The sequence below is a fragment of the Heptranchias perlo genome, chromosome 7 (genome assembly GCF_035084215.1).
Source record: "Heptranchias perlo isolate sHepPer1 chromosome 7, sHepPer1.hap1, whole genome shotgun sequence".
Lineage (NCBI taxonomy): Eukaryota > Metazoa > Chordata > Chondrichthyes > Hexanchiformes > Hexanchidae > Heptranchias > Heptranchias perlo.
The window spans coordinates 83,646,338-83,659,557 of record NC_090331.1 but is presented as its reverse complement, the minus strand read 5'-3'; the positions used below and the strand labels follow the sequence as shown (position 1 = coordinate 83,659,557).

Below are 13,220 nucleotides of genomic sequence, written 5' to 3'. Positions count from 1 at the left end.
TGGGCCAGTTCACAGGTCATTAAGTGTCAACAGCCGAGTGCGGTCCGGACCGGGTGGGGGTCAGAGGTTCCCTTCGCTGAAAGACATTAAGGAACCAGTTGTAATTTTACAACAATCCAACAGCTTTCATGGTCCCTTTTTCTTTCTGTTGCCGGCTCACAAATTAACCATCTTGTTGAATTCATATTCACAACTCAACAAGTCTGGTAACTTGTGGGCCAGCATCCAGTTTAAAGGTACATTCATGAATGTTTGACGTGCTTATGTGGCAAATTTAAATGTTAGGAGTTTATAGTGGGGTGGGTGGAAAAATGTCATAGTGGCAATATCGAGCAAATTTAGTACAATTTATTGCAACATAAATTAAAATGGAGAGTTTTTGCATAATATTATAGGTGACTAACAAAAAATTTTTTTTGCAACCATTGGAAAGAAGATAGATGTATCCCAGGACATTATGGGAGGTTAGGGAGGAAATTGCGGGTCCCCTAGCAGAGATATTTGAATCATCGACAGCTACAGGTGAGGTGCCTGAAGATTGGAGGGTAGCAAATGTTGTGCCTTTGTTTAAGAAGGGCGGCAGGGAAAAGCCTGGGAACTACAGACCGGTGAGCCTGACATCTGTAGTGGGGATGTTGTTAAAGGGTATTCTGAGAGACAGGATCTACAGGCATTTGGAGAGGCAGGGACTGATTCGGAACAGTCAGCATGGTTTTGTGAGAGGAAAATCATGTCTCACAAATTTGATTGAGTTTTTTGAAGGGGTAACCAAGAAGATAGATGAGGGCTGTGCAGTAGACGTGGTCTACATGGACTTTAGCAAAGCCTTTGACAAGGTACCGCATGGTAGGTTGTTACATAAGGTTAAATCTCACGGGATCCAAGGTGAGGTAGCCAATTGGATACAAAATTGGATTGACAACAGAAGACTGAAGACAGGTGGTTGTAGAGGGTTGTTTTTCAAACTGGAGGCCTGTGACCAGAGGTGTGCCTCAGGGATCGGTGCTGGGTCCGCTGTTATTTGTTATTTATATTAATGATTTGGATGAGAATTTAGGAGGCATGGTTAGTAAGTTTGCAGATGACACCAAGATTGGTGGCATTGTGGACAGTGAAGAAGGTTATCTAGGATTGCAACGGGATCTTGATAAATTGGGCCAGTGGGCCGATGAATGGCAGATGGAGTTTAATTTAGATAAATGTGAGGTGATGCATTTTGGTAGATCGAATCGGGCCAATACCTACTCCATTAATGGTAGGGCGTTGGGGAGAGTTATAGAACAAAGAGATCTAGGAGTACAGGTTCATAGCTCCTTGAAAGTGGAGTCACAGGTGGATAGGGTGGTGAAGAAGGCATTCAGCATGCTTGGTTTCATTGGTCAGAACATTGAATACAGGAGTTGGGATGTCTTGTTGAAGTTGTACAAGACATTAGTAAGGCCACACTTGGAATACTGTGTACAGTTCTGGTCACCCTATTATAGGAAGGATATTATTAAACTAGAAAGAGTGCAGAAAAGATTTGCTAGGATGCTACCGGGACTTGATGGTTTGACTTATAGGGAGAGGTTGGATTGACTGCGACTTTTTTCCCTGGAGAGTAGGAGGTTTAGGGGTGATCTTATAGAAGTCGATAAAATAATGAGGGGCATAGATAAGGTAGATAGTCAAAATCTTTTCCCAAAGGTAGGGGAGTCTATAACGAGGGGGCATAGATTTAAGGTGAGAGGGGAGAGATACAAATGGGTCCAGATGGGCAATTTTTTCAATCAAAGGGTGGTGAGTGTCTGGAACGAGCTGCCAGAGGCATTAGTAGAGGCGGGTACAATTTTGTCTTTTAAAAAGCATTTGGACAGTTACATGGGTAATATGGGTATAGAGGGATATGGGCCAAGTGCAGGCAACTGGGACTAGCTTAGTGGTATAAACTGGGCGACATGGACATGTTGGGCCGAAGGGCCTGTTTCCATGTTGTAAACTTCTATGATTCTATGATTCTATATGGCACCTTGTCAAAAACCTTCTGGAAATCCAAGTACACTACATCCACAGGGTCCCCTTTATCCACGTTGCTTGTTACTTCCTCAAAGAACTGTAATAAATTAGTCAAACACGATTACCCTTTCACAAACACGTGTTGACGCTGCTTGATTGCATTGAGATTTTCTAAGTGCCCTGCTATAACCTCCTTAATAATAGATTCTAGCATTTTCCCTATGACAGACGTTAAGCTAACTGGCCTGTAGTTTCCTGCTTTCTGTCTCCCTCCTTTCTTGAATAGAGGAGTTACATTCGCTATTTTCTAATCTGATGGGACCCTTCCAAAATCTAGGGAATTTTGGAAAATTAATTCCAATGCATCTACTATCTCTGCAGCGTCTTTTAAGACCCTAGGATGAAATCCGTCACGACCTGGGGACTTGTCAGCTTTTAGTTCTAATATTTTTTTCAGAACCCTTTCCCTGGTGATTGTAAATGTTTGAAGTTCCTCCCTCCCTTTCACCTCTTGATTCACTATTATTTCTGGCATGATATTTGTATCCTCTACAGTGAAGACAGGTGCAAAATATCTGTTCAATTCATCCGCCATTTCCTTATTCTCCAATATTAATTCCATAGACTTACTCTCTAGAGGACCAATGCTCACTTTACTTACTCTTTTCCTTTTTAAATACTTATAGAAACTCTTACCATCTTTTTTTCTCTAGCTGGCTTTCTCTCGTACTCTAATTTCTCCCTCCTTATTATTCATTTTGTCATTCTTTGCTGTTTTTTATATTTGATCATTCTTCTGACCACCACTAATCTTTGTGGAATTGTATGCTTTTTCTTTCAATATGACCTCCCAGTACTTGTACTACTTGTATCCTTTCAATCTGCTCTTGTACTTGAGCAGTCTGGTTGTCTTGTTAGATGGCTTGCATTGGGATAATGTTTTGATGCAGTCACCAAAATCTTTCTTTCCCAATCTATTGATATTGGTAAGACCAGCATGAATTATCTTCCATTTCTCAGTGTTAATCTCGTGTACTATTTATCTCGAGGTCTCTGAGCAATGTCTTTCTATAGGGAACACCCAGCTTTCCCACACAATTCAGCTTTATCTGAAACCTAAAACATTCTACTTGCAAAACCCTCATCAAGGTCACAACTACCACAAAAAGAATTATCACCATTGCTAGCTGCTTTCTGTTCACTATTGTGACGCTGTCATTATCTGCTGTTCGATCTGGGTCATCCCCACTGTTCATGCAGACTTGAGCTCTCCAACACTGAAAGCTGTTGAGAGGATTGTGACTGAAATGGTTTATTTGTAGAGCTACAAAAAGGAGATACTCACCTCCTTCACAAACCACTGACAGAAAGCAGGAGCAATCCACTCTCTGGCATGAATTCCACAATCCATCCAGATAATCTTCTTGGGCTTATCGGATTTTCTACTGATCTACGGACAAAACAGATGGGAAATGAAAGGGGGGAAATGTTGGGGGTGATACTGACCCTGTCGTTTGTGTGGGTCTGACTGGGGACCTTGCAATGCTGACAGAAGAAAGTATGATGTGTAGCAATGGCTTCCCAACTTCTATCGTTCTATCCCAACTTCAGTAGCGTAGAATGATAGAAGTTGGGAAGCTTGAAATTTCTTGTGCCTACAGAGTGAAATATCCGGGAAGGAGGGACGATTGTACAGGACATGAATGACATGGCTACGGGCTTCAGGTTTTATGCTGTCGGGTCGACTTCTATTGTCTCAATGGTATCTCAAAATAGGTATAAAGCACATCAGCTTTGTTTCCTGTAACATCGGTTCCTTCAGCATTTCTCTCCGATGATTTAAGATCAAACAGCTCCACTTGGTGCTCAATATACTCCCATGAGGCAATCTTCACTCCACAGCACTAAACTCCAAAATCCATTCTATTGGAATATAATGGAGTTCCTATCCTAACCTTCATGGGACCTAGGTTAAACCAAATCCCAAGAGCTAGAACCATAGAACCATAGAAAAGATACAGCACAGAAGGGGGCCATTTGGCCCATCGTGTCCGCACTGGCTCGAAGAACAACCAGGTGCCTATTCTAATCCCACCTTCCAGCACCCGGTCCGTAGCCCTGCAGCTTACAGCACTTTAGGTGCAGGTCCAGGTGCCTTTTCAAAGAGTTGAGGGTCCTTGCCTCTACCACCAATTCGGGCAGCGAATTCCATACACCCACCACTCCCTGGGTAAAAAAGATTTTCCTCATGTCCCCTCTAATCCTTCCGCCAATCAGCTTAAATCTATGTCCTCTAGTTCTTGAACTCTCTGCTAGGGGAAACAGGTACTTCCTGTCTACTCTATCCAGGCCCTTCATAATTTTGTACTCCTCAATCAAGTCTCCCCTCAGCCTCCACTGCTCCAAGGAAGACAACCCCAGCCTATCCAATCTCTCCTCGTATTTCAAGCCCTGGCAACATTCTTGTAAATCTTCTCTGCACTCTCTCCAGAACAATTAAGTCCTTCCTGTAATGTGGTGACCAGAACTGTGCACAATTCTCCAGCTGTGGCCTTACAAGCGTTTTATACAGTTCCATCATTACATCCCTGCTTTTGTATTCTGTACCTCGGCTAATAACGGAGAGCATTCCGTATGCTGCCTTCACAACCTTATCTACCTGTACTGCCACCTTCAGGGACCTTTGCACATGCACTCCAAGGTCTCTCACTTCCTCTACCCCTCAATATATTTCCGTTGACTGCGTATTCCCTTTTACTGTTTGCCCTCCCTAAGTGCATTACCTCAAACTTCTCCGGGTTGAACTCCATTTGCCACTTTTCCGCCTACTCCACCAACCCATTGCTATCTTCTTGGAGTCTGCAGCTATCCTCTTCACTTTTGTGTCGTCTGCAAATTTGCCAATCATGCCCCCTACATTCAAGTCCAAATCATTAATATATACCACAAACAGCAAGGGACCCAACACTGAGTCCTGTGGCACACCACTGGAAACGGATTTCCATTCGCAAAGACATCCATCAACTTTTACCCTTTGTTTCCTGTTACTGAGCCAATTTTGGATCCAATTCGCCACATTTCCCTGTATCCTATGGGCTTTTCCCTTTCTGACCAGTCTGCCATGTGGGACCTTGTCAAATGCATTACTAAAATCCATGTAGACAACATCCACTGCACTACCCTCATCAATCCTCCTTGTCACTTCCTCAAAGAATTCAATCAGATTTGTAAGGCATGACCTTCCCTGAACTAATCCATGCTGACTATCCATGATTAAACCATGCCTTTCCAAGTGACAGTTTATCCTATCTCTCAGTATTGATTCTAACAGTTTGCCCACCACCGAGGTAGGACTGACTGGCTTATAATTGTTCGGCCTTTCCTTCATACCATTTTTAAACAATGGTACTACATTTGCAGTCTTCCAGTCCTCCGGTACCTCCCCTGTATCGAGTGAGGATTGGAAAATGATCCTCAGGGCATCCGTTATTTCCTCCCTGGCTTCCTTCAATAGCCTAGGAAACAATCCATCCGGCCCTGGTGACTTATCAACTTTCAAGGATTCCAGTCCCTCTAGTACTTCCCCTCTCGTTATGTTTACCTTATCCAATATTTCACACCTCTCCTCTTTAACTACTACATCCGGATCATCCCTTTCCTTTGTGAATATGGAGACAAAATATTCATTTAAAACCCTACCCACATCGTCTGCTTCTACACACAAGTTACCTTTATCATCCCTGATAGGTCCCACCTTTTCCTTAGCTATCCTCTTGCTCTTAATGTACTGATAAAACATTTTTGGGTTTTCTTTAATCTTACTAGCTAATATTTTTTCATGCCCTGTCTTTGCTCTCCTTATTTCCTTTTTTATGTCATCCCTGTACTTTCTATACTCCTCCAGGCTTTTTGCAGTATTTAGTTTTCTGTAACAGTCATAAGCTTTCTTTTTCTGCTTTATCTTGCCCCATATACTTCCACACAACCAGGGGGCTCTAAATTTGGCAGTGCCACCCTTTTTCTTTGAGGGGATGTGTCTGCATTGTACCCATAGAATTTCACTTTTTAGTGCCTCCCACTGGCTTGCCACTGATTTCTCCTCAAGTAGTTGTGTCCAGTCCACTTCTGCCAAATCACCTCTTAGTTCTGTAAAATTTGCCTTCCCCCAATTTAAAACGTTTACTCCTGATTTAACTCTGTCCTTTTCCATAATAATGCTAAAGCTAACTGAATTGTGGTCACTATTCCCAATATGGTCACCCACTGTCACTTCACCCACTTTCCCATCTTCATTTCCCAGGAATAAATCTAGAATTGCATCCCTTCATGTTGGGCTTGTCACATACTGGCTAAAAAAGTTCTCCTGGACACCGATCAAGAATTTTGCACCCTCTGTGCCCCTCACACTGTTTGAATCCCAGTTGATGTTAGGATAGTTGAAGTCCCCTACTATTATTGCCCTCTTATTTTTGCACTCCGAAATTTGCCTACATATTTGTTCTCCTACCTCCCTTTTGTTATTCGGGGGTCTGAAGGTTTCCTTTCTCTAATTGGGGCAGGAGTGCGGGGGGTGAGGAGAGACTGTGTGACTATTAGAATCTCGATCTTTAATCTGTTGCAAACTGAGTTCAAATCCAGTTATGATGGAGGGGATCAAGTTCCAATTTCTGTGGAGGATACGGAGACACAAATTGTGCAGGAACCCTACCCTATCAATTCTGGACTCAGGAAATGACCCGAGCCCAGATAGAAGTGATGTCGGTCTTTTCTCAGACAATTCCAAATAGTCATCTCAACTACTCAACATAAGTTCTCAGTAAAACAAATTACTCTGGTAATTGGCAAACTCACTGAGACAGTCCAAGGACAGAAAGTAAGGGAAATGGAATTGTCACATGGGTGCAACAGGGTCGGGGTTGGGGGTGGGGGCTGCTGTGTGACTGAAGTTCATTGTTGGGACAATGTTTGTGAAGGGAGGTAATGAGAGGAAAAGGAAGCAGAACAACTGAGTACATCGGACTCTGGATACCTTCAGATAATACATCGGCCGTTTCTGGTAGGTTATTCCCAGCTGATGCTGTGTCACCAACTCCTTGTAATTTTCCTTCATTTGTTCCATCCAGTAATAGATCTGAGTGTTTGAGAGAGAAACAGTGAAGGATATTTTGAGACACTAAATGGAAAACGAGACAATACTTTCCTCCTCTTGTATCAGTCTTACCTCTTCCATTGGGTGATACTTGATGTAGCTGTGTGCTCTAGAATTGATGGGCTGCTTATCGTCACTCTGTATCCGGCTGTCCAGGAGATCTTGAATATTTTGTGTTAAAACGCTGTTGAATCAGAGAATTACATAGAATTTACAGCACAAAAGAAGACCATTGGGCCCAACTGGCCAATGCTGTTCTTATGCTCCACTGAAGCCTCCTCCCACCCCTCTTCATCTCACCCTATCAGCATACCCTTCTATTCCTTTCTCCCTTATGTCTGTCTAGCTTCCCCTTAAATGTATCTATGCTAGTCGCGTCAACTACTTCATGTGGTAGTAAGTTCCACATTCTCACCACTCTGGGTTAAGAAGTTTCTCCTGAATTCCTTATGGAAAGTATTGGAAAGAAATGAAAGACATGTTGGTGTAGTATGTAATGGGAAAGGATGTTTTTAGATCACAGGTCAGGACCAGGGATGGGGAAAGTGAGAGAATGAGGGCCTTATCTGAAAAGTGCTGATTGTTTAGATGGACCTGAGCTGAGAGTTGACACATTGATGAGAAAGTAATGGATAACCAATCCTGTTGGAACGGCTGGTGGCATCCATGTCTGTGATGTCATTGTCTCGTTCCTGCACTTGATGAAGGGAATGGTGAACGGTGATCATCAGCACAAGTGAAAGAAGCTCACTGCCCTTCTGGTATCACGCGAGATATTTTGAACCTTGCCAAGTGAACAGGACAGGTTCTGAGGTGCACGCTCAGTGACCGAGCTGCCAGCTAGGGAATGACATCATACACCACAAAGACTCTTATTTTTTATTATTACAAAATGGCCACTGTGAAAATCGGAGAGGCTGGGTATTGGGCAGAGTGGGGAAGATGTAGCTCCAGTCTGCTCAGTCTGCTGATGTGTAAAATGGCTGCCGGAGCATGATAGCAGTAAGAAAAAAACTTGCAATCGTTTTATTATTTGGAGTTGCACCTACTTGTATTGAAGGGCCCTTTCCTTCAGTTCACCTTTAACTGTACCAAGTGCTGAGGCTGGGACTCGAGCATGAACTTCGCCATGAGGTTGAATTCCCTCTGGGAACTGGGGGCTCCATAAATCAATCTGCACCAAATAAAACAACACAGATCCTCAGTAATCTTAAGAACAATGACAATACGAACTCTTCAAATCACCCTTATCTGTAATAGTAAATATTTAACAACCTATCTCAACATTTTCTTGATTCGGCCAAAATCATCTTGAGGCCAAGACAATGACTTGTTTTCGATGTTGCCTAAGAGCCTTGATTTATAAAATAAAATTTCAAAGTGCAAGGAAGCTCCATCGATATAAACTAAAAATAAAACTCTTATCTTTTTTATAATGATACAGGGCTATGGGGAAAGAGCTGGAGAGTGGAACGAATTCAAAGAGCCGGCACAGGCATAATGGGTCGAATGGCCTTCTTCTGTGTTATATGATTCCATGATTCAATTAATTTTCAGTCTTGTAGCCTGACTTTTTGATTAATCTTTGATTTCCAAAGTTCCATTTTTCTAGCCATTGTTACTGATTATAACAACTGCCATATTCCATTTTTGCTTCAATATCCATAGCAATTGCAAACATTTTACTGGCCAAAGTTAACTGCTGGAGGATCACAATTGTACAGCGGCAGAGTTGGGATTCTGTCTCTTTTTAAGTTCCATTCTGTTTTCATGCTGTGTTGCTGCCCCTGAATTTTTAAAAGCTGCACTGACTTCAAACCTTGCACACCATTCAAATGTGAAAAGGCAAATTCCAAAATATCTAATTTTTGTGGCTCAGTGGTATCATGCTCGCCTCTGAGTCGAAAGATCGTGGGTTCAAGTCCCATTCCAGAGACTTGAGTACTTGTAAAGGGAAGGAGCCATTAAAAATTCACAACACAGCTTCTGAAAAAATAGGCCGTGCCTAACAAATTTGATGGAGTTTTTTGAGGAAGTCACCAGGGTAGTGGATGAGAGTAATCCAGTAGACATTGTCTACCTGGACTTTCAGAGACCCTTTGATAAGGTACTTCACACTAGGTTACTTCACAAGATAGAATCTTGTGGTATCAGTGGAAATCGAAAGAGCTGGATTAGGAATTGGCTCCAATCCCGCAGCCAAAAAGTTGTAGTTAACGGATGTGGTTCAGTTTGGAGACATGTTACTAGTGGTGTCCCCCAGGGATCACTCCTAGTCCCACTACTCATCACAGTCTTTATTAATGACCTGGACAGTGGTGTTGGGAGTATGGTAAGTAAGTTTGATGACAACAAAATCTGTGCACGGGTTAAGAAGCTAGAGGAGTGCAATCAAATTCAAAAAGCTTTAGATGTGCTAGGGGAGTGGCCCTCACAATGGCAAATAGCGTTTAATTTCGATAAATGTAGTGGTATGCATGTTGGTAGGGCCAACACAGAATACACGTATCATTTGCAGGGAACAATACTGAGAGGCTGAGTGACAAAAAGATCTTGGTGTTATTGTGCACAGATCACTAAAGGTTCATGACCAATGTAGAGAAACTGTAACTAAAGCTAATAAGGTATTGGGTTGTATTAATGGAACAATTCACTACAAAGCAAAGGACACCAGTTTCACACTATACAGGTCGCTGGTCAGACCGCATCTAGAGTATTGTGCCCAGTTTTGTGCCCGCACATGGTGGGTGATATAGTGGCCGTGGAGAAAGTCCAGAGGAGAGCTGCAAGAATGATTCGAAGCTTAAAGAACCTCAGCTGATCCGATGGGTTCAAGGATCTTGGTCTAATTACTTTAGAGCAGCGAAGACTTAGAGGTGACCTGATAAAGGTCTATAAAATAATTAAAAGACTGGATAGCGTCCCAATTGATAGATTATTCCAGTTCAACTTCCAGGCAGGGGAGGACCAGGGGACATGAATTTAAACTATGGAGGAGTAGGAATAGACTGGATGTTCGGCGGTTCTTCTTTTCCCAGAGAATTGTGAGCCTCTGGAATACATTGTCGGCTGGTGTGATGGGTGCTGACTCTCTGCCTTCAAGAGGGAGCTGGACCTGTTCCTGACTGGGGCAGAGATCACATCATTTAGAAGGTAAGTGTCTTTATAGGTAACACTTGGTCCATGTGATCTCCAGGAATGATTCGATCACCTGAGAGGAATTTCACCAAGTATTTTTTCCCTTATTGGTCCTGGGTTTTTTCTGTTTTTTGCCTCTCCCAGGCAATTACATACAGGCGGGGGTGGGTGTGACGGTGTGAGGGGGGAAGGTCGGGGAATGGAAGAAAAGTTTAGTCATGATACTCCTACCATCAGCGTGTGGGGCAGGCTTGATGGACCAGCTGGTCTATTCCTGCCCATTAATTTTGTATGTTCGTAATCCAGGCTGACACTTCCAGTGCAGTATTGTCGGTGGTGCCGTCTTTCGGATGAGACGTTAAACCGAGGCCACGTCTTCATTCACTGTAAGGCGCTTTGGGACACCTTGAGATTGTGAAAGGCGCTATATAAATGTAATTCCTTTTTCTTTAAATATATCCGTGTCTAAACACAAGCAGTGACGGGGCACACTACTGCACCGTGAGGAGATGCTCAGATTCATTACACCACATCTTGACAATAACAAAGGCCGAGGCAGCATCAAGGCGACAGTATTAGGATACTGCACCAAGCCTACTGGGATTGGACAATGAGCCTGACGATCCTTCAGAGGCCCCAGTGTACGCCTTATGCAGCCTCTTAATAGAAATAGAACCAACACCAGAAGGTCAGTACCACTTGATCAGGTCCCCTGAACTCATCTCAGAACCTACCCGCTCTTCCTCTGCCAGTTGTTTCAGAAACTCCACCTGCCCGGAATCCGTCGGGATGAGTCGGAGCACTTGGTCCCTGAAATGAGAAGTTCCTTTTCACAATTCCAGTTTCTTGTATGTAACACGTTAATTAATCACAATCACTAAGTGCCACTCTCTCTGGTACCGGGAACATTGTTTAATATTGAAATGGCCAGAAACTCTGGTAATATTGTTAAATGTTTGAGGAGGTATGAAGGCAGTTTCGCTAACCCAACATTCTTTAATACAACGGCATTACCAGAAAGTTGCTTCCTTTGTAATTTGACCATGTTCCCAGACCTGCATCAGTGCTCACTTTAGCCAGTTGCCAGTTGGTGTGAGGTACCACCCAGGTGGGACCTTCAGTCAAATTATTGTTCCTCTCTTCTGTGGGGAGATGTGGCAGCTTCCGCCTGGCCGACTCCCATCTGAAGTGACTTAGATTGGAAACAACAACTTGCATTTATATAGCGCTTTTAACATAGTGAAACGTCCCAACGAACTTCACAGTAGCAACTACGCGCCAATGAAAAAGATTTTGGGACAGGTGACCAAAAGCTGGGCTTAAAGGAGGAGTCAGAGTTAGAGAGATGAAGAGGTTCAAGGAGGAAATTCTAGAGGTTAGGGTGTGGGCAGCTGAAGGCTCGGCCACCAATGGTGGAGTGATAGAAATCAGAGAAGCGCAAGAGGCCAGAATTGGATCTCGGAGGGTTGTAGGGCTGGAAGAGGTTACAGAGATACGGAGGGGGTGAGGCCATGGAGGGATTTGAACACGAGGATGAGAATTTTAAATTCAATGTATTGCTGGACTGGGAGCCAATGTAGGAGGATTGAGGAGAGAACCACTGTCTCCTGTTGTGAGTTTCTGTTCAATGTGCAGCAGCACTTTGTCACCCTGTAATTTGATTTTATTTACCTACAGTTATCTCCATCGTCCCTTTCCCTGTATTTTCCTCCCTCCTTTGCCAGTCCATGCACAGAGACCAGGTATCTCAGGCCCCCAGTAGTGCTCCTTTGATCCGACCACTTTTAAGTGTGAAAAAGCAACTGGCTGTGACTGCCCCTCTGACTTTAACCTCCCTCCCTTTGGAACGCACTTTGCTTCTGCATTGCGTCTCCCCAAAGTGACAGAACTGAGATCAGGAGCTGAGTGGAGGAGAATGAACCATCTTTCAGCACTGCCTGGCACCATCTAGGTTTTGATTAAATACCCAGCTTTCATCTTCATAACACACAAATGGATCAACTTTGTGCAGGAAGAATTATGACACAATTGAAGGATTCACTTGCAATGCCTGTGTGCTGATATTTGTTCCAATAACACTCACACTGGGGCAGCCCTGAAACTTGTTAAATATGATTATATTTGTTAGTGGATTATTTAAATACACACCAGCATCCTGTTAGTCTGGTGAATCACCTGTACAAGATGGTCTACAAAGAAAATAAAACGAATTGGCATTTTTAAAACAACTTGTTTTACGGGGGCCTCCCAAAGCAGTTCCCAACTAATGATTTACTTTTTGAAATGTAATCACAGCTGTCGGATGGGGAATCTATTATCAAACATCAAATTACAGGGGGGCGGCTGCACATTCTGCAGTTCCTCGCAGCGGGAGACAGTGAAGATGGCTGGTTCTACCCTTGATCCACAAAGTTTCCTGTCAAAGTCACTTCAGCCAATTGTGTGCAAGGCAAGAGCCCACAGATAGCAAAGGCGAATGAGCAGTTAATCTGTTTTTGATGGTATTGGTTGAGGGAAGAATGTTGGCCGGGACACTGAGATGGTCCCATGGGATCATTTTCATCCACCTGAACGGACAGACAAGGTTTTGGTTTAACGTCTCAGCTGAAAGACGACAGCTCCAACAATGCGGCACTCCCTCAGCACCGCACTGGAGTGTCAGGTTAGATTATGGGCTCAAACAACCTCAGACGAGGTGGTTGCAATCACTGTTACTGGGTGCGGAAACTCCACAATAACTGTAGATTTATTGTCATGTTTTGTTAGTATTAGGCAATTACTAATAGTTATCTTCACTGATAATATAACGATAATATTTGATTTACTTACCCATTGTATCGTGCCTGGAAGCTGTGTGTGAGCAGAGGGAGAATCCCCAGAATAGAGACACATCTTATCCACCACTTCATGGTGTCAGTGAACAGGTTCCACTGGGACC

At 43.4% G+C, this 13,220-nt stretch overlaps 1 long non-coding RNA gene across 1 annotated transcript; it reads right to left on the bottom strand.

Annotated features, from left to right (window-relative positions):
- Window positions 1–7,063: 7,063 nt before the first annotated feature.
- On the bottom strand, window positions 7,064–8,246 carry LOC137323394 (uncharacterized). Its single transcript, XR_010963364.1, has 3 exons — window positions 8,194–8,246; window positions 7,217–7,305; window positions 7,064–7,126 (listed from the first exon to the last, which is right to left on the bottom strand). It is a non-coding gene; the product is annotated as an uncharacterized lncRNA (long non-coding RNA).
- Between the last annotated feature and the right edge of the window lie 4,974 nt (window positions 8,247–13,220).